The sequence below is a fragment of the Amblyraja radiata genome, chromosome 37 (genome assembly GCF_010909765.2).
Source record: "Amblyraja radiata isolate CabotCenter1 chromosome 37, sAmbRad1.1.pri, whole genome shotgun sequence".
Lineage (NCBI taxonomy): Eukaryota > Metazoa > Chordata > Chondrichthyes > Rajiformes > Rajidae > Amblyraja > Amblyraja radiata.
In genome coordinates, this window is record NC_045992.1 from 11,035,450 (window position 1) to 11,057,699 (window position 22,250).

Here is a 22,250-nt window from a genome sequence, read left to right on the forward strand (position 1 = left end):
TGTGTCTATAAATATAAGTGTGTATAAATATAAGCAGAGCTTTGAGGAATATGAAATTAAAGCAGGCAAGTTGAATTTTATATATAGGTTTATTAATCCCACTTGCCTGCATTAAATTAGAATTAGAATTAGAATTAGATTCCTTTATTGTCATTCAGACCATATTCCTCAAAGCTCTGCTCATACAAGCACTTGTCAAAGTGTCTCTTCAATGTCATTACTGTTCCTGCATTCACCAGCACCACTGATGCTCATTCCAAATATCAACCACCCTCTGTGTGGAAATGTACCCTTCAGAACTCCTTTAAACCTCCTCCCTCTCACCATTAACCTCTGCCTTTCATTTTTAGGCTCTCCTACCATGTGAAACATACACTGGTATCTATGCCACTCATTATTCTATATATTGATACCACAAAACCTCTCAGCCTCCTTTGCTCCAGCAAACACTGAACAATCTCTCCGATAAGTCAACCCCACCAATCCAGATAACATCCTTGTGAATCATCTTTGCACTCTTTCTAGCTTAATCATGCCCCTCCTAAATTATGTTGACCAGAACTGCACACAATACCCCCAAGCATAGCCAAACCATTTATAACAATGATGTCCCAACTCTTATAGACAGTGCCCTGGCCATTGATGCCAAACATTCCTATTGTCAATTCAACATTGACCTTGGTGATTCCAGATGTGCTGGACATAGATGATCTTTCTCGCCCACCTAGGTGCCAGTTGATCAGGTTGCCCTGCACTGGCATTGTTTTCTGCAAAGTTCTTAACCCTCAGAACGATTTTCAAGTTAGAGCCAAGAGAAGAACAGGCATGGTTTCAGCCCAAGTTAGTTTGAGGTGTTCTTGTCCACAAGCCAACTTGCATACACAAATCCGTATTAATCTGGTCGTACAGCTGGTGCTAACTCTATGAGCACAATAATGACGAGCACCAAATTTGTTGGTGACCTGCCCAAACCAAACTAACGCAGGTTAATTGCACATCTCATTTCCAGTGCATGTTTCCCATTGCGATTCATTTGTCCTGCATTATCTAGTCATTCATCACATTGCTATTCTCGGAAAATCGCTGGTGCCGAATGCAATCCATCCACTTTGAAAAATGTTGTTGCAATGTATAAATCTGGGCATTATTACTGTTTATTATAATAAGTAATAAAAAAAACTGTCAATGTATAATCATTAGAGAAGAGAAATAAGTTTAGTTAAGGTCCAGGTCTCCATGGTAACTACTGGCTTGCAAGGGCAACAGATGCAGTCTCCAATCTCTTGGCGATTTGCAGGAGGAAGTTGCAGAGAGACAATGCAAAGCCCAAGGCCCTCATCTAAGCTGCTCTCATTGATCTATCTTGAATGAGGCTCGTTTTAATAAAGCAAAACAAAAGCTTCAAATATTCCTGTATTAACATCCAAGCGCAATGGTTCATAGATGCTTAATTTTCCTCTCTCTCTCTTCCTCACACTTTCTGGGATTTTTGGACGACTTCACCTGGAAATGAAGGGCGTGGATATGGAAAGCCAGGTGAAGTCAAGTCCATTGCAGGTAACAACAACAGACTGGGCTATCACCAGATCGGAACTGGGCTGCCATTTCTTGCTTTCCTGTTATATTCATAATAAGGCAGAAAATAAATCTCAAGAGTTTTTTTTTAAACTGGTTTTTGAAAAAGGACATTTACAGTGATGATAACCTGATCGAAGGTATGTGTCCCAAAGGTATGTGGGTTACTAGGCTAATTGGCCCCTTTTAAATTGCCCCTAATGTGTAGGAATGAATGAGAAAGTGGGATTACATACAGTAGAACAGGCGTATACGGTTAATCAATGATTGCTATGGACCAACATGTCAGTTTCCCTGATGCATCTCTAAGCCAAAGTAAACTAAATATAAAGAAAAAATCCCAAAAGGCAGCAATGTGCAATGTACAGATAGGTCAGAAAGTTATGAAAGAAGAAGGCAAATAAGAACACCAATTGATGGACATGTCGACATCTAATAAGAGACCACTTCTGCGTAGGGTATAGCAAGCCTAAGGAGGAATTTGGAACTTTGGAAGAAGGATTTTGTATAAAACACAAAGTTACTCCAACACTGTGTTTTACCCATGATTCTAGCGTCTGCAGTTCCTTGCATCTCTGAAGAATGTTGTACATTTGCTCACAAGGATAAAGCACAAATTTGTGAATGCCTTTGCTAAGAAAACATTGGAGTGATAAAAAGTGAAATGCTTAAATGAGCTTTAGACTTTAGAGAAACAGTACAGGAACAGGCCCTTCGGCCCACCGGGTATGCGCTGACCTGCAAGCATCCCATACACTAGCACTATCCAACACAAACACTAGAGACAATTTACAATTTTTACCAAAGCCAATTAACCTACAAACCCGTATGTCTTTGGAGTGTGGGAGGAAACCGGTGCACCCAGAGAAAACCCACACCATCACAGGCAGAACGAACAAACTCTGTACAGACAGCACCCGTCGTCAGGATCGAACCCGGGTCTCTGGCGCTGTCAGGCAGCAGCTCTACGGCTGCACCACTGTGCCACTACGGAATAGAAAAATAATCTGAATAGCAGCAATCTTACTGGCAAGTTCCATGTGATGTTATCTTAGTATCCCTTGAATTAGAAATTGGAAAGTTTATCTGAATTTATCCCAGGATCATAGCGTGTGCTCCGCTGCGTGATGTTGAAGGCGTTGTTTAAAGGGAAGGTAGATTCTCAGAAAATATTTTTTAAACATTGAAGAAATATAATGTGCAAAGGATGGTAATTTAGTTGAGAGGAAGATGTGACCACAGAGAGATGATTGGATGTGGTCAATGAGGATCTAAATGAGTTGGTGTTAGGCTGTTTATTACTTATTATACGTTCGATTACATCCGTTAAAGAGGAATTAAAGAAAAAACAATGATGCCTTAGGATGTTCTGAACTGTGACAAGAACCGTGACATCTGAAAATAGACAAGAGTATTAGCAGCGTGGAGAATTGCAAAATCTTGAATGAATAGAGAAAGGAAATGCAAGTCAAATAATTCAAAGAGAAGGTAAATCTTGCAGCATGAATAATGCTGTTAACATGCAACATGTCAATAAGATTCTTAAGAAGACAGAATCCTAGGTCGAGAACATAAATATTGAACATTCACAGGATTATATTTATTAGAAACAAGGAACTTCTAATGCTGTTTTACAAATAACGAAAACTCCCTGAGCTATCAAAGACGTTTCCTTAATTATGGCCTGATAACGGCGAAAAAACGAATTCTTAAATTCTGGAAAAATACATCTGCCCCTACTATTAAAATGCGGATTACAAACATGTCTGAGACGCTACACCTTGAAAATATGAGACTTGTCTTAGCAGAAAAACCAGAGCAATTTTCGAAGACATGGAGACCATTCATTACAAGGATAGTATGGTGCAACCCAATTTTGGAATTAAATCGAATTACGGGTTGGGTGATGGGTGGGGAGAGATACGAAGCAGGTATATCATCACTTTTTGTATTTCTTTCTGTTTTTGTTTTTTTATTTCTCTACGTTTTTCTTATTTATTTTACTTACTCACTCTTCAGCTACACCAACTTGGTAGTTTAGGGGTTCTATTCTTGCACAGCCACTTTCTCTCTCTCTTGCCTTTTCTCTCTTCTTCTTTCTCACCTTTAGCTAAAAATTAAAATTGAAGCTGTACAATAAATGTATTATGTCATATGCCGCGGTTTATACTTTTGCACACTGCTTCTAATAAAAATATAAAATAAAATAAAAAATAATAAAATTAAAAAAAAACATATAAAGAAACTGACTGCTGGAGTAGCTCAAAGGTACACAAAATTGCTGGGGAAACTCAGCGGGTGCAGCAGCATCTATGGAGCGAAGGAAATAGGCGACGTTTCGGGCCGAAACCCTTCTTCAGACTGATGGGGGGTGGGGAAAGAAAGAAGGAAAAAGGGAGGAGGAGGAGGACCCCGAGGGCGGGCGGATGGGAGGGTGGGAGGAGACAGCTAGAGGGTGAAGGAAGGGGAGGAGACAGCACGGGCTAGCCAAATTGGGGGAATTCAATGTTGATGCCATAAGGACGCAAGGACCCCAGACGGAATATGAGGTGCTGTTCCTCCAATTTCCGCTGTTGCTCACTCTGGCAATGGAGGAGACCCAGGACAGAGAGGTCGGATTGGGAATGGGAGGGGGAGTTGAAGTGCTGAGCCACCGGGAGGTCAGGTAGGTTATTGCGGACTGAGCGGAGGTGTTCGGCGAAACGGTCGCCCAACCTACGCTTGGTCTCACCGATGTAAATCAGCTGACATCTAGAGCAGCGGATGCAGTAGATGAGGTTGGAGGAGATACAGGTGAACCTTTGTCGCACCTGGAACGACTGCTTGGGACCTTGAATGGAGTCGAGGGGGGAGGTGAAGGGACAGGTGTTGCATTTCTTGCGGTTGCAACGGAAAGTGCCCGGGGAGGGGGTGGTGCGGGAGGGAAGGGAAGAATTGACGAGGGAGTTGCGGAGGGAGCGGTCTTTGCGGAAGGCAGACATGGGGGGAGATGGGAAGATGTGGCGAGTGGTGGGGTCACGTTGGAGGTGGCGGAAATGGCGGAGGATTATGTGTTGTATTTGCCGGCTGGTGGGGTGAAAGGTGAGGACCAGAGGGACTCTGCCCTTGTTGCGTGTACGGGGATGGGGAGAGAGAGCAGTGTTACGGGGTATGGATGAGACCCTGGTGTGAGCCTCATCTATGGTGGCGGAGGGGAATCCCCGTTCCCTGAAGAACGAGGACATTTCCGATGCCCTGGTATGAAATGTCTCATCCTGGGAACAGATGCGGCGTAGGCGGAGGAATTGGGAGTAGGGGATGGAGTCTTTACAGGGGGCAGGGTGGGAAGACGTGTAGTCCAGATAGCCATGTGAGTCAGTGGGTTTATAATGTATGTCGGTCAGGAGTCTGTCCCCTGCGATGGAGATGGTGAGGTCAAGGAATGGTAGGGAAGTGTCGGAAATCGTCCAGGTGTATTAGAGTGCCGGATGGAAGTTGGTGGTGAAGTGGATGAAGTCAGTCAGTTGTGTGTGGGTGCAGGAGGTGGCACCAAAGCAGTCGTCAATGTAGCGGAGGTAGAGGTCGGGGATGGGGCCCTGGTACGCATCGAACAAGGATTGTTCAACGTACCCGACAAAGAGGCAGGCGTAGCTGGGGCCCATGCGTGTGCCCATAGCTACGCCTTGTGTTTGGAGGAAATGGGAGGAGTCAAATGTAAAGTTATTGAGGGTGAGGACCAACTCCGCTAAGCGGAGGAGAGTGTCAGTGGCTGGGTATAGGTTGCTCCTCTTGCTGGAGTAGCTCCGTGGGTCAACAAGAATCTCTGGAAAATATACAGAAAGAAGGGTCTCAACCCAAAACGTCACCCATTCCTTCCATCCAGAGATGCTGCCTGTCTCACTCAGCATTTTGTGTCCATCGTCGGTGTAAACCAGCATCTGCAGTTCCTTCCAACACAACCCTCTACTTCACATCTATGCCCTCAGATCACTCAGCCTCATACAGTTTCTCCTGGTTAATGCTATAATTTTACAAACAAATCTGCATTTGGCATCTATATCCGTATTTGGGATTAGACAATGCACTCTGATTACCTCTTAAACCTCCTGAAATTATTTGCTCCCAAACTGATATTGGATGAACTGTCCCGGGCCAAGCACCCAGATATAATCACAAAGAAGACATGTCAGTGCCTCGAGTTTGGTTTTTAGTTTTAGGTGATACAGCGCGGAAACAGGCCCTTCGTCCCCCAATCCGCGCCAACCAGCGATCCCCACGCACTAACACTATCCTACACACACTGGGGACAATTTACAATTATGCCAAGCCAATTAACCTACAAACCTGTAGTCTTCGGAGTGTGGGAGGAAACCGGAGCACCCAGAGAAAGCAGGTCATAGGAAGAACATACAAACTCCACCCAAGACAGCACCCGTAATCAGGATGGAAGCCATACTAATTGGCTCGGTATAATTGTATAATTGTAAATTGTCCCTAGAGTGTGTATGCTAGTGTTAGTTTGCGGAGATCGTTAATCCTCAGAGAGACTGCTCATTATTTGTCATTACATTGGAGTCTAAGCACAAGATGAATTTGGACACTTGGAGATGTTTATTAGTTCATGGCCATCAACAGAAAGACGCAGATAAAAGTACAGATTTACAATGGCAAAGATGCTGCTAATTAATAAAAGCAAAGCACAATGCATGAATGATTTAACTGCCTACATAACATTAAACTGTAATTTGCAAACTGGCAGACCTGGTAAATAGACTTAATGGTCAGTGTTTAAATCACTGGTCTTAGTGCAGCCACCTAAACTACTGTTGTAGAACATAGGTAGGAAGGAACTGCAGATAGACACAAAATGCTGGAGTAACTCAGTGGGACAGGCAGCAACTCTGGAGAGAAGGAATGGGTAACGTTTCGGTTCGAGACCCTTCTTTGGACTGACTGCAGATGCTGGCTTAACCTTAAGATGGTAGTAACAAAAAGCTGGAGTAACTCAGCGGATCAGACAAGGTCTCTGGAGAAAAGGCATAGATGGCGTTTCAGGTCGAGACTCTTCTTGAAACTCCTTCTTCAGGTAGAACATGAAATGGAAGCTGAAAGTGCTGTAATTGCTCGGCAAGTTGGGCGGCATCTGTGGAGACAGAGCTAATATATTATACTGGATTGGGTTAATGGATGCGGTGAGAAGGAGTGAAAATGAACAATACCACAAAGAGAGAAACTGGAGCAAAGAAAGGAATGTTATCAGGGTCTGATAGGGTTGGGCGAGGATTGTCATGGTGGTGAACTGTAGATGAAACTATCTGGATAATAGAAGAGAAAAAAGTAGCCCACAGTCAAATCCAACTGAGAGTTTACAAACCCAAATCCTAAAAGTGTATAGTACACTGTAAATTACCCCTAGTGTAGGTATGTGATTGGAGAATCAGTGGCGGGAGGTGGCATATACGAGACAGAATAGCTTATCGAGGATAAATGGAATGTTCTGAGAGCTGGCATGGTCGGGTGGCACAGTGGTAGAGCTACTGCCTTACAGCGCCAGAGACCCCGGTTCGATCCTGACTTGTACGTACGGAGTTTGTACGTTCTCCGCGTGACCTGCGTGGGTTTTCTCCAAGATATTCGATTTCCTCCTCCCACACTCCATAGACGTACAAATTTGTAGGTTAATTGGCTTGGTATAAATGTAAAATTGTCCCTAGTGTGTGTGTGTGTGTGTGTGTGTGTGTGTGTGTGTGTGTGTGTGTGTGTGTGTGTGTGTGTGTGTGTGTGTGTGTGTGTGTGTGTGTGTGTGTGTGTGTAGGGTAGTGTTTATGTGAGGGGATCACTGGTCAGTGGGCTGAAGGGCATGTTTCCGCACTGTATCTCTAAACAAAACTCAATGGGCCGAATTACTTCATTCTGTTTTGCCAGGAAATATTGTTCAATTTCTTGAACAGCATTAGTGCGCAAAACAGAAAACCACCTGAATATTTCACCGGTCGTGTGTGTGGGATCATTGATTCCCATCGGAATGGGCTGGTGGGTCTTCAATTTATGAACTCATCTGAAGAATAGGAATACTGACAATGAATCAACATCAGGCCTGTGTCGTGTGTCAGTCTAGATTTAGAAATCCCGGAGTGAAGGTTGACAATGACAATAAACTGTTTAGACTTCTGACTACATCTTGATCTTTGACATTATTGCTGTGAAAGATTGAAAGTAAGAACATATAAAGTATAAGCAAGAGTAGGTCATCCAGTTCATCATGCCTGCTCCACTTTCCCCTTATATCATGGTCCATCTTCTACCTCCGTGTCACATTATTCCATATCCCTTCATTCCCTTAATATATCTTTTTTTATTATCTCTGCCCTGATCATACTCAATGGCAGAGCCTATACATGGCCCTGAGATCAAGAATGCCAAAGACTCACTGCTCATTTCATCTTAGCTCTGAAAACTGCAAATTATAGAAATCTAAATGTTGCCTGGATTCGAGGTTTGGGGAGAGGTTGAGCAGCCTAGGACTCTATTCCTTGGAGTGCAGGAGGATGAGGGGTGATCTGATAGAGGCGTACAAAATCATGAGAGGAATAGATGCAGTAGATGCACAGTCTCTTGCCAAGAGTAGGGGGATCGTGAACCAGAGGTCATAGGTTTAAGGTGAGGGGGGAAAGATTAAAGATTTAATAAGAACCTGAGGAGTACGTTTTTCACACTAAAAGCCCTGTCCCACTGTACGAGTTCATTCCAAGAGCTCTCCCGAGTTTAAAAAAAGAATCAAACTCGTGGAAGCACGTAGAATGTACGTAGCGGGTACGTCGGAGCTCGGGGACGTCTCTTAGCAGCTCGTAACGCTAACGGCAGGTACTTGGGAAGACTCGTGAAGATTTTTCAACATGTTGAAAAATGTCCATGAGAGCCCCGAGTACCTACGAGCGGCCATTACCGTAAATCTCCGAGATCGAATCAGGCTCTTTGAATGAACTCGTACAGTTGGACAGGGCTTTAAGGGTGGTGGGTGTATGGGGGAGGTAGTTGAGGTAGGTACTATTGCAACGTTTACAAAACCTTCAGACGGGTGAATGGATAGGACAGGTTTAGAGGGATATGGGCCAAATGAAAGCAGATGGGACTAGTGTAGATAGGACTAGTTGGTCAGTGTAGGCAAGTTGGGTCGAAGGGCCTGTTTCCACGATGTATGACTCTATTTTCACTTTTTATTCTCGTCTGTCCCAAATGGCTAACCATTTATTTTTGAGACTATGCCTGGTTCTGGACTCTCCATCCTGGAGAAGCAGGAACTCCGCATCGACCTTGTCAAACCCTGCAAGGAGATTGTACGTTTCAAAGAGATTACCTCCCATTCTTCTGAGCTCTTGAGAATTTAGGCTCAGTTTGATAAATCTCACCTCATGACACATTTCGGGTGGAGAAAACACATGTGGAGCCCACCAGCTGGCTGAGCAGCCTGTTTCTATAAAATATAATTCTATGCAATCAACTAACAAAGGCTTGTCACTAATTTAAAGAGTATATGTCGTGTATATCAGGTAGTGTTCAGTTTGGGCTGCACATTCTAACACTGAATCATTACTGAAAACATAACTCAATGACGTACAAGTATATTAATATGCAATAATAGCGGATTTTCTCTGATGAATGCCATAAGAAAAACAAACCATGTAATTATTAAAAACTACACAAATAATGATTTTTTTTTTCCAATTGGAATAAATGTGTTATAAATAACTGCAGGTCTTTAGTGCAATATGATTAATATCTCTGCTCCTGAGAATGACAAAATGAATTGTTATAAATTATCCAGCGTTCTTCACTGTGTAAATATTTGTTGCACTGAGCTATTATGCCGTACCTGCTACATTTGTTTGCTAGTGTAGCTCCTTGGTGTATTGAATGCCTGCAGTGTCACTTGTATTTGAGCTTGTTAGGTTGTCGGTTCAAATCCCACTACAGAAAAAACGGAGGGAGTTTACATTGTCGCGAGGTTCAATTTTAGAGTGGATGTTATCCATCCCCATGTTACCTGAAAAAGACCCAAGGTGCTGGAGTAACAATAGGTCAGGCAGCATATCTGGAGAACATAGATGGGTGACTGATTGTAGGGTGGGGGAATGAAAGCTCGAGGAGATTGGGACTGAAGTCACATGTAGTCCAGATTGTGTGGGAACACCAGATTCTCTTGCCTAAAGGACATTAATGAACCAGTTAAGTTTTTAAAGACATTCATTAGTGTCATTGTTATTGTTACCGGGTCTGAGTATTCCCTTTAATTCCAGATATATTCAATGACATGAGTTTAATTCAATGCTGCCTTTATTACTTTGTTCCAATGTTAATTCCCATTCCATAAATGTAACCACCAACTTACCGAATGCCTTGGCCAATATTGCTCACTTACTCTAAAGCAGATTACCTGTCATTAATAATGCTGCTGTTATATGGGAGCTCAGTGCGTGGAAATTGGCTGCAGCACCACAGTGACTGTACTTCTTTGGAAGGAGTTTTACAACATCTTTAGCTCATGATAGACACAGTGGAAATACAATTTTAGAGTATACTAGACTACAATACAATACAATACAATACAATACAATTTATTTGTGTCATTTGAACCTCATTGAGGTTCAAACGAAATTTGGTTTCTGCAGTCATACACACAAGAAAAAGAACGAAGACACAACATAATTTACACAAACATCCATCACAATGAATCTCCTCCTCACTGTGATGGAAGGCAAAGTCTTATCTCTCCCCTGCACTCCTCATTCTCCTCCCGATGTCAAAGTCAAAGCCCCCGGTGGGCGATGGTAGGTGTCCCGCGGCCATTAAAGCCGCGCCGGGTGATGCAAGGCCGCGCTCCGGGTCTTGGTGTTGGAGCCCCCGGCGGGCGACGGTAAGTGTCCTGCGGCCATTTAAAGCCGCGCCGGGTCATCCTCAACCCCGCAACTCGGGCGGGAGAAGTCGCCGTTGCGGAAGCCCCGACAAGCGGTCTCCCTGCGGTTGGAGCTCCGAATCTCCGAATCTCCGAATATCCGGGGGACGGGTCGCAGCCGCGCGCCACCACAGCTCCACCCGCTCCGAACTCGGCCAGCTCCGCGATGGTGGGTAAGTCCGCAGGCTCCGCGACTGGAACCCCAGGCCGTTCCGGTTGGAGGCTGCTCCATGGTGCTAGGCCCCAACGACAACGGAGACCCGACAGGGAAAAGGTCGGGTTCTCCGTGCAGGGGAAAGATTTTAAAAGTTTCCCCCACCCCCCGCCCCCCACACACATACCCAGTTTTAAAAAAAGCACTTTAAACTACATTCAAACATTCAAACGCGACAACAACAAAAATAAAAAATTTTAATTGATAAATAAATAAATAAATAAACGACAGACGGACTGCAGAGGCCGCTAAGTGGGACCCGTTAGGTTCCAGTCACACGGGAGGCCTGGTCCCCCAACGCAACCCATTCCCCAACGCAATATTCCACCACTCACCCATAGCCCCTAACTGCGCAGGCGCGGCTCACTTCCACATCCCCCAGCGCCTCCCCCCCCCCCCCTCCTCTTCATGTGTGGGAGGAGAGGAGGGTAGTGGGGGTGTGTGTGGGCAGGGGGTAGAGGTGAGGGGGGGAGAGGGTGGGGTGGGGTATCGGGGAGGGTGGTGTGGGGAAGGGAGGTGTGGGGTGGGAAGAGAGGTGTGTATGTGTAGCGTCTCTTGTTGTGTTCTTCAGGCAGGTGCTGTCTGGGACCGATGGGGGAAGCATCCTGCACCCGGAGAGGAGGGGTGTGTGGGGGAGGGGGTGTGTGTGGGGGGAGGTGTGTGGGGGAGGTGTGTGGGGGAGGGTGGATGTGTGGGGAGGGTGGGGGTATGGGGGAGGGGTGGGAAGGGGGGAGGGCAGATGTGTGGGGAGGTGGGGGGTGGGGAGGGGTGGGCACCGCAGATGCAGCTGCTCACCCCGCACCTTCAGCTTTCGGCCTCACTCGATAGCTCCTGGTCTGGCTCCGGCTTCACTCAATGGCTCTCGGTTCCACTCAGCGGCTCCTGGCTCATCATGCTGGTCTTCGTAGAAGCAGCCCGCAGGTTGCTCACTCCATGCACGCTGCTCTCGCCCCGCACGCTGCTCACTCTCCGCACGCTACTCACTCCGCTCCTTCAGCTTTATTCTCCTCGCCGTCGGTGATTGACAGCGGGTGCCGGAAGGGGGGGTTTCTATTATTTTTAAACTTTCATAACTTTTGTACTGTTCCACCGATTGGAACAAAACTTGTTGCACTTTAAGCACAGGAGAATGGCAGGTAAGGTGGCGAAAAATTGTAGCGCTATTGAGTCCCATTTTTGTGCAAATTCTAAAACAATGCAAACCGGAAGAGGACAAGATGAGAGTTTTGTAAGTATACTAGACTAAGTGGGACCCGTTGGGTCCCAGCATCACATGGGAGGGCTGGTCACCAATGCAATATTCCACCTCTCCACCAATTCCAATATTGCACACCAGTGGGGGGGGCTGTCTGTTGCGCTAGTATGGGTGTTGCGGGCCGAAGGTACTGGTTTCCAGAGGGCTAGTATAGACATTGTGGGCCGAATGGATTCTTGGATTCTTGCCAACTGTTGCAATGATTTTAAAAGCCAAGGTGAGGCAAACAATTGGGCTGCAGCCACACCTGACAACCAAAATTCATTTTGTGAACACAAACGTTTTTAAAAAGGCGAGGCAAACAATTGGGCTGCAGCCACTTTACAGCCATATCGATGGGACTCACTGTGGAGTAGACGTGCGTTCAGTGTGATTCACAGCTTAGAGAGCCGTGACCCTCTCGCTTCCTGGGTCTGGCAGAGTCTGAGTGAGGAACTACACTTCCGGGTTTTATAGTCCCTCCCCCCTGCCGCCAGCGGGGGCAGCAGAGAGAATGACGAATTTTTTAAAAACATGAATATCTCTCTGATTTTTCATCGATGGGAAAAATCCTCCAGTCCCGGATGGCGCAGAGGGGCTCTGAGTGAGGTGGCCAAAAATGACGGCCGTAGGTGGCGGCGTTCTCTCGGAAATCGCAGCACAGTGGGCCAAAAGCGGTCAAGATCAGACTTTAAGTAATATAGATAGATAGATTTCTGCATTGTCCCTTAGTTATACCTGATCACAAGAGAATTAAAGGTGACGAACGTCCTTGGTTCATACAACCAAAGTGTATTCTTGCCCCCCAAGGAAAACCTCATTTCATCTCATATGTTCTTCAGGTTTAATGGGACTCCATTCCCAACATTCTTCAGCCTTCGTTGAGATTAGTTTATTATTGTCACATATACTGAGGTACAGCGAAAAGCTCCTTGTCACTTGCTCTCCAGTCAGTGAAAAAACTATACATGATTACAATCAAGCCGTCCACAGTGTACAGACACAGGATAAAGGGTATAGCGTTCAGTGCAAGATAAAGTCCAGTAAAGTCCGATTAAATCTGTAGGAATTAACTACAGATACTGGTTTACGACGAAGATAGACACAAAATGCTGGAGTAACTCTGCGGGACAGGCACCATCTCTGCAGAGAAAGAATGGGTGACGTTTTGGGTCGAAAGCCTTCTTCAGTCTGAACAAGGGTCTCAACTCGAAACGTCACCCATTCCTTCTCTCCAGAGATGCTGCCTTTCCCGCTGAGTTACTCCAGCATTTTGTGTCTAAAGTCCGATTAAAGATAGTTTGATGGAGGTAGAAGGCAGGTGAGAGAACGATTCAGTCGCCTGATAAATGGTAATGCTATAGATCATGAGTTTGCCATTTACAAATTCAAATCGATGACCTCTTCCACTGCTTTAAATATATTGTTTAAAATAAATTTTCTGACTGATCTTTTCACTGTCTGATACACCTCCAAAGTCACCTCTACACAGATCTCTTCAAAAGTACAATTCGGTCTAGTCTAGCATTCCGGATGTGTTTGAGATTAAACTAATCGTCTGTTCTACACCACCCTAGTGGCCTCATGTTCAGCACCATTGCCTGTTGTTTACTGTTGTGCATCGAGTCTATGAAGACCCCAACTCCCTGACGCTCATTTTGTGAAGTACTTGCATCTGCTTCATTGATGAGGGGTTTCGACCCAAAACATCAGCCATTCCTTCTCTCCAGAGATGCTGCCTGTCTCGCTGAGTTACTCCTGCTTATTGTGTCTATTGTCTATGATAGTCCACTACCCGCATTAAATTGCTTTTGACATTTTTTATTGCACAAATATGGTTTTCATAGGTTCAAAGGTCTGTTTATTGTCACGTGTATCAATAGATATTAGACAATAGGTGCAGGGGTAGGCCATTCGGCCCTTCGAGCCAGCACCACCATTCAATTCAGTTTAGAAGGATGAGAGGAGATCTCATTGAAACATATAAGATTGTTAAGGGTTTGGACACGCTAGAGGCAGGAAACATGTTCCCAATGTTGGGGGAGTCCAGAACCAGGGGCCACAGTTTAAGGATAAGGAGTAGGCCATTTAGAACGGAGACGAGGAAACACTTTTTCTCACAGAGAGTGGTGAGTCTGTGGAATTCTCTGCCTCAGAGGGCGGTGGAGGCAGGTTCTCTGGATGCTTTCAAGAGAGAGCTAGGATAGGGCTCTTAAAAATAGCGGAGTCAGGGGATATGGGGAGAAGGCAGGAACGGGGTACTGATTGGGGATGATCAGCCATGATCACATTGAATAGGCTCGAAGGGCCGAATGGCCTACTCCTGCACCTATTGTCTATTGTCTATTGTCTATTGTCAATATGATCATGGCTGATCATCCCCAATCAGTACCCCGTTCCTGCGTATCGATTAAGGTACAGTGAAATTTTGCCAATTTGTGTTGAATTCCTTAAAATAATAAACCTGCATAAAACAACATTTTAAAACACATTTCAGGCAAGTGTATGGATAGGAAAGGTTTAGAGGGTTATGGGCTAAAAGGAGGCAGGTGAGAATAGCGTAGATGGGCAAGTTGGGCCTAAGGGCCTGTTTCAGTGCAGAATCAAAGAGTGATACAGTGTGGAAACAGGCCCTTCGGCCCTACTTGCCCACACCGGCCAACATGTCCCAGCCACTCTAGTCCCACCTGCCTGCACTTGGTCCATATCCCTCCAAACCTGTCCTATCCATGTACCTGTCTAACTGTTTTTTTAAACGATGGGATGGTCCCAGCCTCAACTACCTCCTCTGGCAGTTTGGTCCATACACCCACCACCCTTTGTGTGAAAAAACTACCCCTCGGATTCCTATTAAATCTTTTCCCCTTCACCTTGAACCTACAGTGGCTTGCAAAAGTATTCATACCCCTTGAACTTTTCCACATTTTGTCACGTTACAACCACAAACGTAAATGTATTTTATTGGGATTTTATGATAGACCAACACAAAGTGGCACATAATTGTGAAGTGGAAGGAAAATGATACATGGTTTTCACATTTTTTTACAAATAAAAAACTGAAAAGTGTGGCATGCAAAAGTATTCAGCCCCCTTTACTCTGATACCCCTAAATAAAATCCAGAGCAACCAATTGCCTTCAAAAGTCACCTAATTAGTAAATAGAGTCCACTTGTGTGCAATCTAATTTCAGTATAAATACAGCTGTTCTGTGAAGGCCTCAGAGGTTTGTTAGGGAACATTAGTGACAAACAGCATCATGAAGCCCAAGGAACACACCAGACAGGTCAGGGATAAAGTTGTGGAGAAGTTTAAAGCAGGGTTAGGTTATAAAAAAATATCCCAAGCTTTGAACATCTCACGGAGCACTGTTCAATCCATCATCCGAAAATGGAAAGAGTATGGCACAACTGCAAACCTACCAAGACATGGCCGTCAACCTAAACTGACAGGCCGGGCAAGGAGAGCATTGATCAGAGAAGCAGTCAAGAGGCCCATGGTAACTCTGGAGGAGCTGCAGAGATCCACAGCTCAGGTGGGAGAATCTGTCCACAGGACAACTATTAGTCGTGTACTCCACAAATCGGGCCTTTATGGAAGAGTGGCAAGAAGAAAGCCATTGTTGAAAAAAAGCCATAAGAAGTCCCGTTTGCAGTTTGCCACAAGCCATGTGGGGGACACAGCAAACATGTGGAGGAAGGTGCTCTGGTCAGATGAGACCAAAATTGAAGTTTTTGGCCTAAATGCAAAACGCTATGTGTGGCGGAAAACTAACACTGCACATCACCCTGAACACACCATCCCCACTGTGAAACATGGTGGTGGCAGCATCATGCTGTGGGGATGCTTTTCTTCAGCAGGGACAGGGAAGCTGGTCAGAGTTCATGGGAAGATGGATGGAGCCAAATACAGGTCAATCTTGGAAGAAAACCTGTTAGAGTCTGCAAAAGACTTGAGACTGGGGCGGAGGTTCACCTTCCAGCAGGACAACGACCCTAAACATACAGCCAGAGCTACAATGGAATGGTTTAGATCAAAGCATATTCATGTGTTAGAATGGCCCAGTCAAAGTCCAGACCTAAATCCAATTGAGAATCTCTGGCAAGACTTGAAAATTGCTGTTCACAGACACTCTCCATCCAATCTGACTGAGCTTGAGCTATTTTGCAAAGAAGAATGGGCAAAAATTTCAGTCTCTAGATGTGCAAAGCTGGTAGAGACATACCCCAAAAGACTTGCAGCTGTAATTGCAGCGAAAGGTGGTTCTACAAAGTATTGAATCAGGGGGGCTGAATACTTTTGCACGCCACACTTTTCAGTTTTTTATTTGTAAAAAAATTTGAAGACCATGTATCATTTTCCTTCCACTTCACAATTATGCACCACTTTGTGTTGGTCTATCACATAAAATCCCAATAAAATACATTTATGTTTGTGGTTGTACCGTGACAAAATGTGGAAAAGTTCAAGGGGTATGAATACTTTTGCAAGCCACTGTATGTCCTCTGGTCGTCGATTCCCCTACTCTGGGAAAAAAACTCGGTGCATCTGCCTGATCTGTTCCTCTCATGATTTTTTACACCTCTATAAGATCACCCCTCATCCTCCTGTGCTCCAAGGAACAGAGACCCAGCCTGCTCAACCTCTCCCTATAGCTCAGACCCTCCATTCCTGGCAACATCCTCGTAAATCCTCTCTGAACCCTTCTCTATTTCTCTATGTCTCTGTCTCTGTGCAGTTATGACAGTCACTTGGACAACGTCATATGAGCATATTGTGGTTCTGAAAGGTTGCTCGATCTGATGAGGTTTCCTCAATAAAACATTTTTTTTACAGCGCATTGAGCTTGTTGGACAGTTTGCCACGATGGATAATTAGCAATCAAGTTAGCGTAATTAGTTAATAACACAAAATTCAAAGTCCAAAATTGCAAATATGGTGCGACTGTCTCCTGACAGCTGCATCTTGTCCAGCCAGAAGCAACAGTAAATTTACCAGATTTACTGTGGTGAATGACCTGCATTGCTGGGCTTTTACTGGTGCCAGTTTCCGTGATTGCAGCAATTTAAATCTGACTGTGCCAAGACCAAGGTCTGCACTGCGGTGGGAGGCAACTGCAGTGCAATGAGACAGAGGTGGCTGCGGAAGGAAGTGGCCACAATGCAGATCGCAGCACTGCACTAGTGCACACAGAAGCCAGCAACCAAACCTTTTGTTTATAGCCACTGCTGCTTCTCAGAGCGAGAGGCAGCACTGAAGATAAAGCCTTGCGCTGTGCTGAGTTGGTGAATGGGCCTGTAATCAAGGGTAACGTTTCTAAGCTGGGAGGAGATAAATCTGCCAGGTTGCTATTCATGGTTATTATCTGCAATGACAGTCTATTAGAGAGAGACTTGCCAAGAACATACATAAGATAAGATCCATCACCTCTTTGAACACCGCAGAGAATATGTTTATTTACAACACATATATGCAAATACAGCAATTTTCTTTCAAGACAACAACTTTTACTGACTGTCAAAGTACATGTTAACTCAAACAGGCAGACACCAGCTTCGAACAGACACCAGTGGCAGTCCTGACCTCTGGTATTGTGTGTGTGTGCAGTTTGCTCGTTCTCCCTGTGTCTGCACAGGGTTTCCCTGTGTAGAAACATAGAAACATAGAAAATAGGTGCAGGAGTAGGCCATTCGGCCTTTCGAGCCTGCACCGCCATTCAATATGATCATGGCTGATCATCCAACTCAGTATCCTGTACCTGCCTTCTCTCCCTTTAGCTACAAGGGCCACATCTAACTCCCTCTTAAATATAGCCAATGAACTTGCCTCAACTACCTTCTGTGGCAGAGAATTCCAGAGATTCATCACTCTCTGTGTGAAAAATGTTTTTCTCATCTCGGTCCTAAAAGATTTCCCCCTTATCCTTAAACTGTGACCCCTTGTTCTGGACTTCCCCAACATCGGGAACAATCTTCCTGCATCTGGCCTGTCCAACCCCTTAAGAATTTTGTAAGTTTCTATAAGATCCCCCCTCAATCTTCTAAATTCTAGCGAGTACAAGCTGAGTCTATCCAGTCTTTCTTCATATGAAAGTCCTGACATCCCAGGAATCAGTCTGGTGAACCTTCTCTGTACCCCCTCTATGGCAAGAATGTCTTTCCTCAGATTAGGAGACCAAAACTGTACGCAATACTCCAGGTGTGGTCTCACCAAGACCCTGTACAACTGCAGTAGAACCTCCCTGCTCCTATACTCAAATCTTACACCGGTACACCGGTTTCCTCTCACATCCCAAAGACGTGCGGGTTTGTAAGTGAAGTAGCCTCTGTAAATTGTCCTAAATGTGCAAGGAGTGAATGCGAAACCGGGAAAACATAGAACTAGTGTAAACGGGTTATTCGATGGTTGGTGTGGACTCGGTGAACCAAAGGGCCTGTTTCAATGCTGTACCTTTCAATTAATTCCACCAAGCACAGAGCATTACATGTATTGGGATTTAGCTATCATTAAATCTATATTGTGTAATCAAAATCTTCTACATCTCAAATTTAAATTGCACTGTACCAATAAAAATCTTGAGAATGATCTACTGCAGTTTTAGTGGTAGATTGGGCATTGTACAGATATCAGTGATGCCCCTTAGTTAATGGTGATTTATCATGGGGTCATACAGCATATAAACAGGCCCTTTGTCCTACCAAGGCCTCAAACATTCAATTACATAACTGTAATCCCATTTTATTCTTCGCACTTTCCCATCAGCGACCCCAGACTCCACCTCCCATCTCCACACTAGGGGCAATTCACAGTAGGCATCAAGGAGATCCTCATAACTTCACGAGGACAACATGCAAACTCCACACAAACAGCACAGGCGGTCAGGAGTGAACCCAGAATGCAGCAGCTCTCTGCCCTGGTCATAGATTGTCTGTTGCCAACTCTTTGTGTAGGTTACTTTAAGAGGACACTAAATTGTTGCACAGCGCAGAAAATAAACTGAGACAGATCCTTCTCGCTACTAGACAAGGCATGCATAAAGTGACCTTCGTTCAACTCCAATTTCATTCATAAATGTGATACAATTTCCCAGGCTATCTGGTCCGATAGACACAAAATGCTGGAGTAACTCGGCGGGACAGGCAGCATCTCTGGAGAGATGGAATGGGTGACGTTTCGGGTCGAGACCCTTCTTCAGAGTAGCCATATGATTGTCCCACAAAGAACTCGACATTCCCTCCAAAATTCAACAGCATTTCCCACAGAGATAGACTCCCAGATACAAGAAGGCTGTGGAGGCCAAGTCAACGGATATTTTTAAGGCAGAGATACTCGTGATTAGTACGGGTGTGAGGGAGAAGGCAGGACAATGGGGTGAGGTAGATCAGACATGATTGAATGGCGGAGTAGACTTGATGGGCCGAATGGCCTAATTCTGCTCCTATCCCTTCTGACCTTATGACAAGGCCATTGTAAAAATTGCAATATCAAAGCCCAGCTTTATATCTGAACTTATGCAGAATTTTGATTGGAACTACAAATATATAAAAATTAAATATTATTTGTAAATGTTTATGTGGGAACTTCATTGGTTACACTCATACTGCACGCTGGCAGCAACCTGCGCAAAGCAGTTCATTGACTGATCACACACCATGTGTAGGAAGGAACTTCACTTGCTGGTTAACACTGAAGTTAGACCAAATATAGATGGGATGAAGATAGATGGGCGGTCACAGTGGCGCAGCAGTAGAGTTGCTGCCTTACAGTGAATGCAGCGCCGGAGACCCGGGTTCGATCCCCACTATGGGTGCTGTCTGTAAGGAGTTTGTACGTTCTCCCCGTGACCTGCGTGGGTTTTCTCCGAGATCGTCGGTTTCCTCCCACACTCCAAAGGCGTGCAGGTTTGGAGGTTAGTTGGCTTGGTAAATGTCAAAGAAATGGTCCCAAGTGAGTGAAGGAATGGGTGACGTTTCGGGTTGCGACCCTTCTTCAGACTGAGAGGGTCTCGACCCAAAACGTGACCCATCTCTCCAGAGATGCTGCCTGTCCCGCTGAATTACTCCAGAATTTTGTGTCTAACTTCAGTGTATAACCAGCATCTGCAGTTCTCACTCTAACGCCACATTCACAATCACCACACCCAATGGAGCTATATGACCACTGTAAGTCCTTGGTACCACCACTCCTGCCCACAATCGCATTAAACAGGTAACTATGGATATATTCAATCTTCCAAAGTTTTCAATGCAATAAAATCCATCTTTAAATAACTTATTTATTGCATGCATTTAATTAGCTGCTTGTCAGTTTGATGTATGTTTATCTGCCTGAGACCCAAACTCCATGAAGCTGGGTTCTGTGCTCGAAAATATTATTCTAAAGACTCTTTGGTGCATCGGAGAGAAAATCTAATTTGCCTTTTGCTCTTAATCTTGATTTTTTTTCCCTCCAAAATTGGACAAATGCATTGTTCAATATTAAGCATTCACCTCCACGTGTGGGTAGGAATACATTGTGTTCTTACCTCCTATCTAAAAAAATCGGCATTCATCTTTGTTCGTGCGATTTCTCCTTCCTTGTGGTTTCATGACTAATGTCAAGACAAACAATATACGTATTTGTTCAAAGAATTCAATTTATTTTTTTGGTTACACTGGGTATCCTAGTGTTCGCAATGAGAAGTGTGCTATAAATATACTCCACTCTAAAAATACAGCGGAGCTACAAGTTGATCATCAGAGCCACGTGCAGATCTGAACCTATGGACTGGGTATACTGACCATTCCATTCAGTTTATTGCTTGCATGCACAGGTATCTCAGAAGATAATCTATATAAATTCTCTACATTGGTGCCCCATAAAGGATGTGTTCCCAGCCCCCTTCTATACTCCTTAAGCCCCTGTCCCACTGTACGAGGTAATTCAAGAGTTCTCCCGAGTTTTCCCCTGATTCGAACTCGGAGAGTGTCCTTAACGGGTCCGTAGGAGTTTGTGGATGTCTCGTAGAGGCTCGTAATGCTAACCGTAAACTCGTGATGTTTTTTTCTTCCCTGTAAGAAATGTCCACGGGTAAAAAAATATGAAAAATATTGTTACTTTTTACTCGTAGTTGACCATTATGAGCCGCTGCGAGATTTCCTCAAACTCCTACGGACCCGCTATGGACATTCTCCGAGCTCGAATCAGGAGAAAACTCGGGAGAACTCGTGAATTACCTCGTACAGTGGGACAGGGGCTTTATTCACTCATGACTGTGCAGTCTAATACCATTCCAACTCGATTTACAAATTTGCAGACGATACCACCATAGTGGGCCGGATATCAAATAATGATGAGACAGAGTTCAGGAATGAGATCGAGAACCCCGTAACCTGGTATCAAGACATCAAGCTCTTCCTCAATGACAGCAAGACAAAGGACATGGTGATCGACCTCAGGAAGCTAAACAGTACACCCACTCCAAGGGCTTCAAGTTCTTAGGAATAAATATCACCAACAATTCTGTCCTGGACCAGCCGCACCCAAGCAAAGGCCTAGAGAGTCTCTACTTCCTCAGAAGGCTTAATAAGTTCTGCATGTCCCCAACAACTCTCACCAACTTCTACAGATGCACCGTAGAAAGCATTTTATCAGGATGCATCACAGCTTGGTTTGGGACCAGCTCCATCTGTGACCGGAAGAAATTGTCGATTTGTGGACGTAGCCCAGACTATCACGCAAACCCAACCTCTCTTCCATTGACTCCATCTACACGTCACGCTGCCTCGGCAAGACCACCAGCATAATCAAGCTCCAGTCTCATTCCGCTCACTCCCACTTCTCCCCTCTCCTGTCAGGCAAGAGATATAGAAGTTTAAAAACGCATACATCCAGATTCAGGGACAGTTTCTTCCCAGCTGTTATCAAGCAACCTGTTATCAGCTAAAGAGCAGTCCTGACCTCCCATCGACCACATTTGAGAACTGAAACTATCTTTGATCGGACAGTACTGGACATTATCCTGCAGTAAACATTATATCCTGTATCGGTACACTGTGGAGGGCATGATTGTAATCATGTATATTCGTTTTGGATAGCACGCAACATATAGCTTTTCACTGTACCTCTGTACATCTGACAATAATAAACTCATCAATGAAAATAAATAGATAGCTCACTTCATTAAAGTATTATGTTGGAAGTTCCCACAGCGACCATCTTGTGGTCTCAGAGGTCTACTTTACCAATATGTCTCAGTCTTTGTATGAATCAGTCTGAAGAAGCGATCCTCCTCAAACATTGCCTTGCAAATGTTCTCT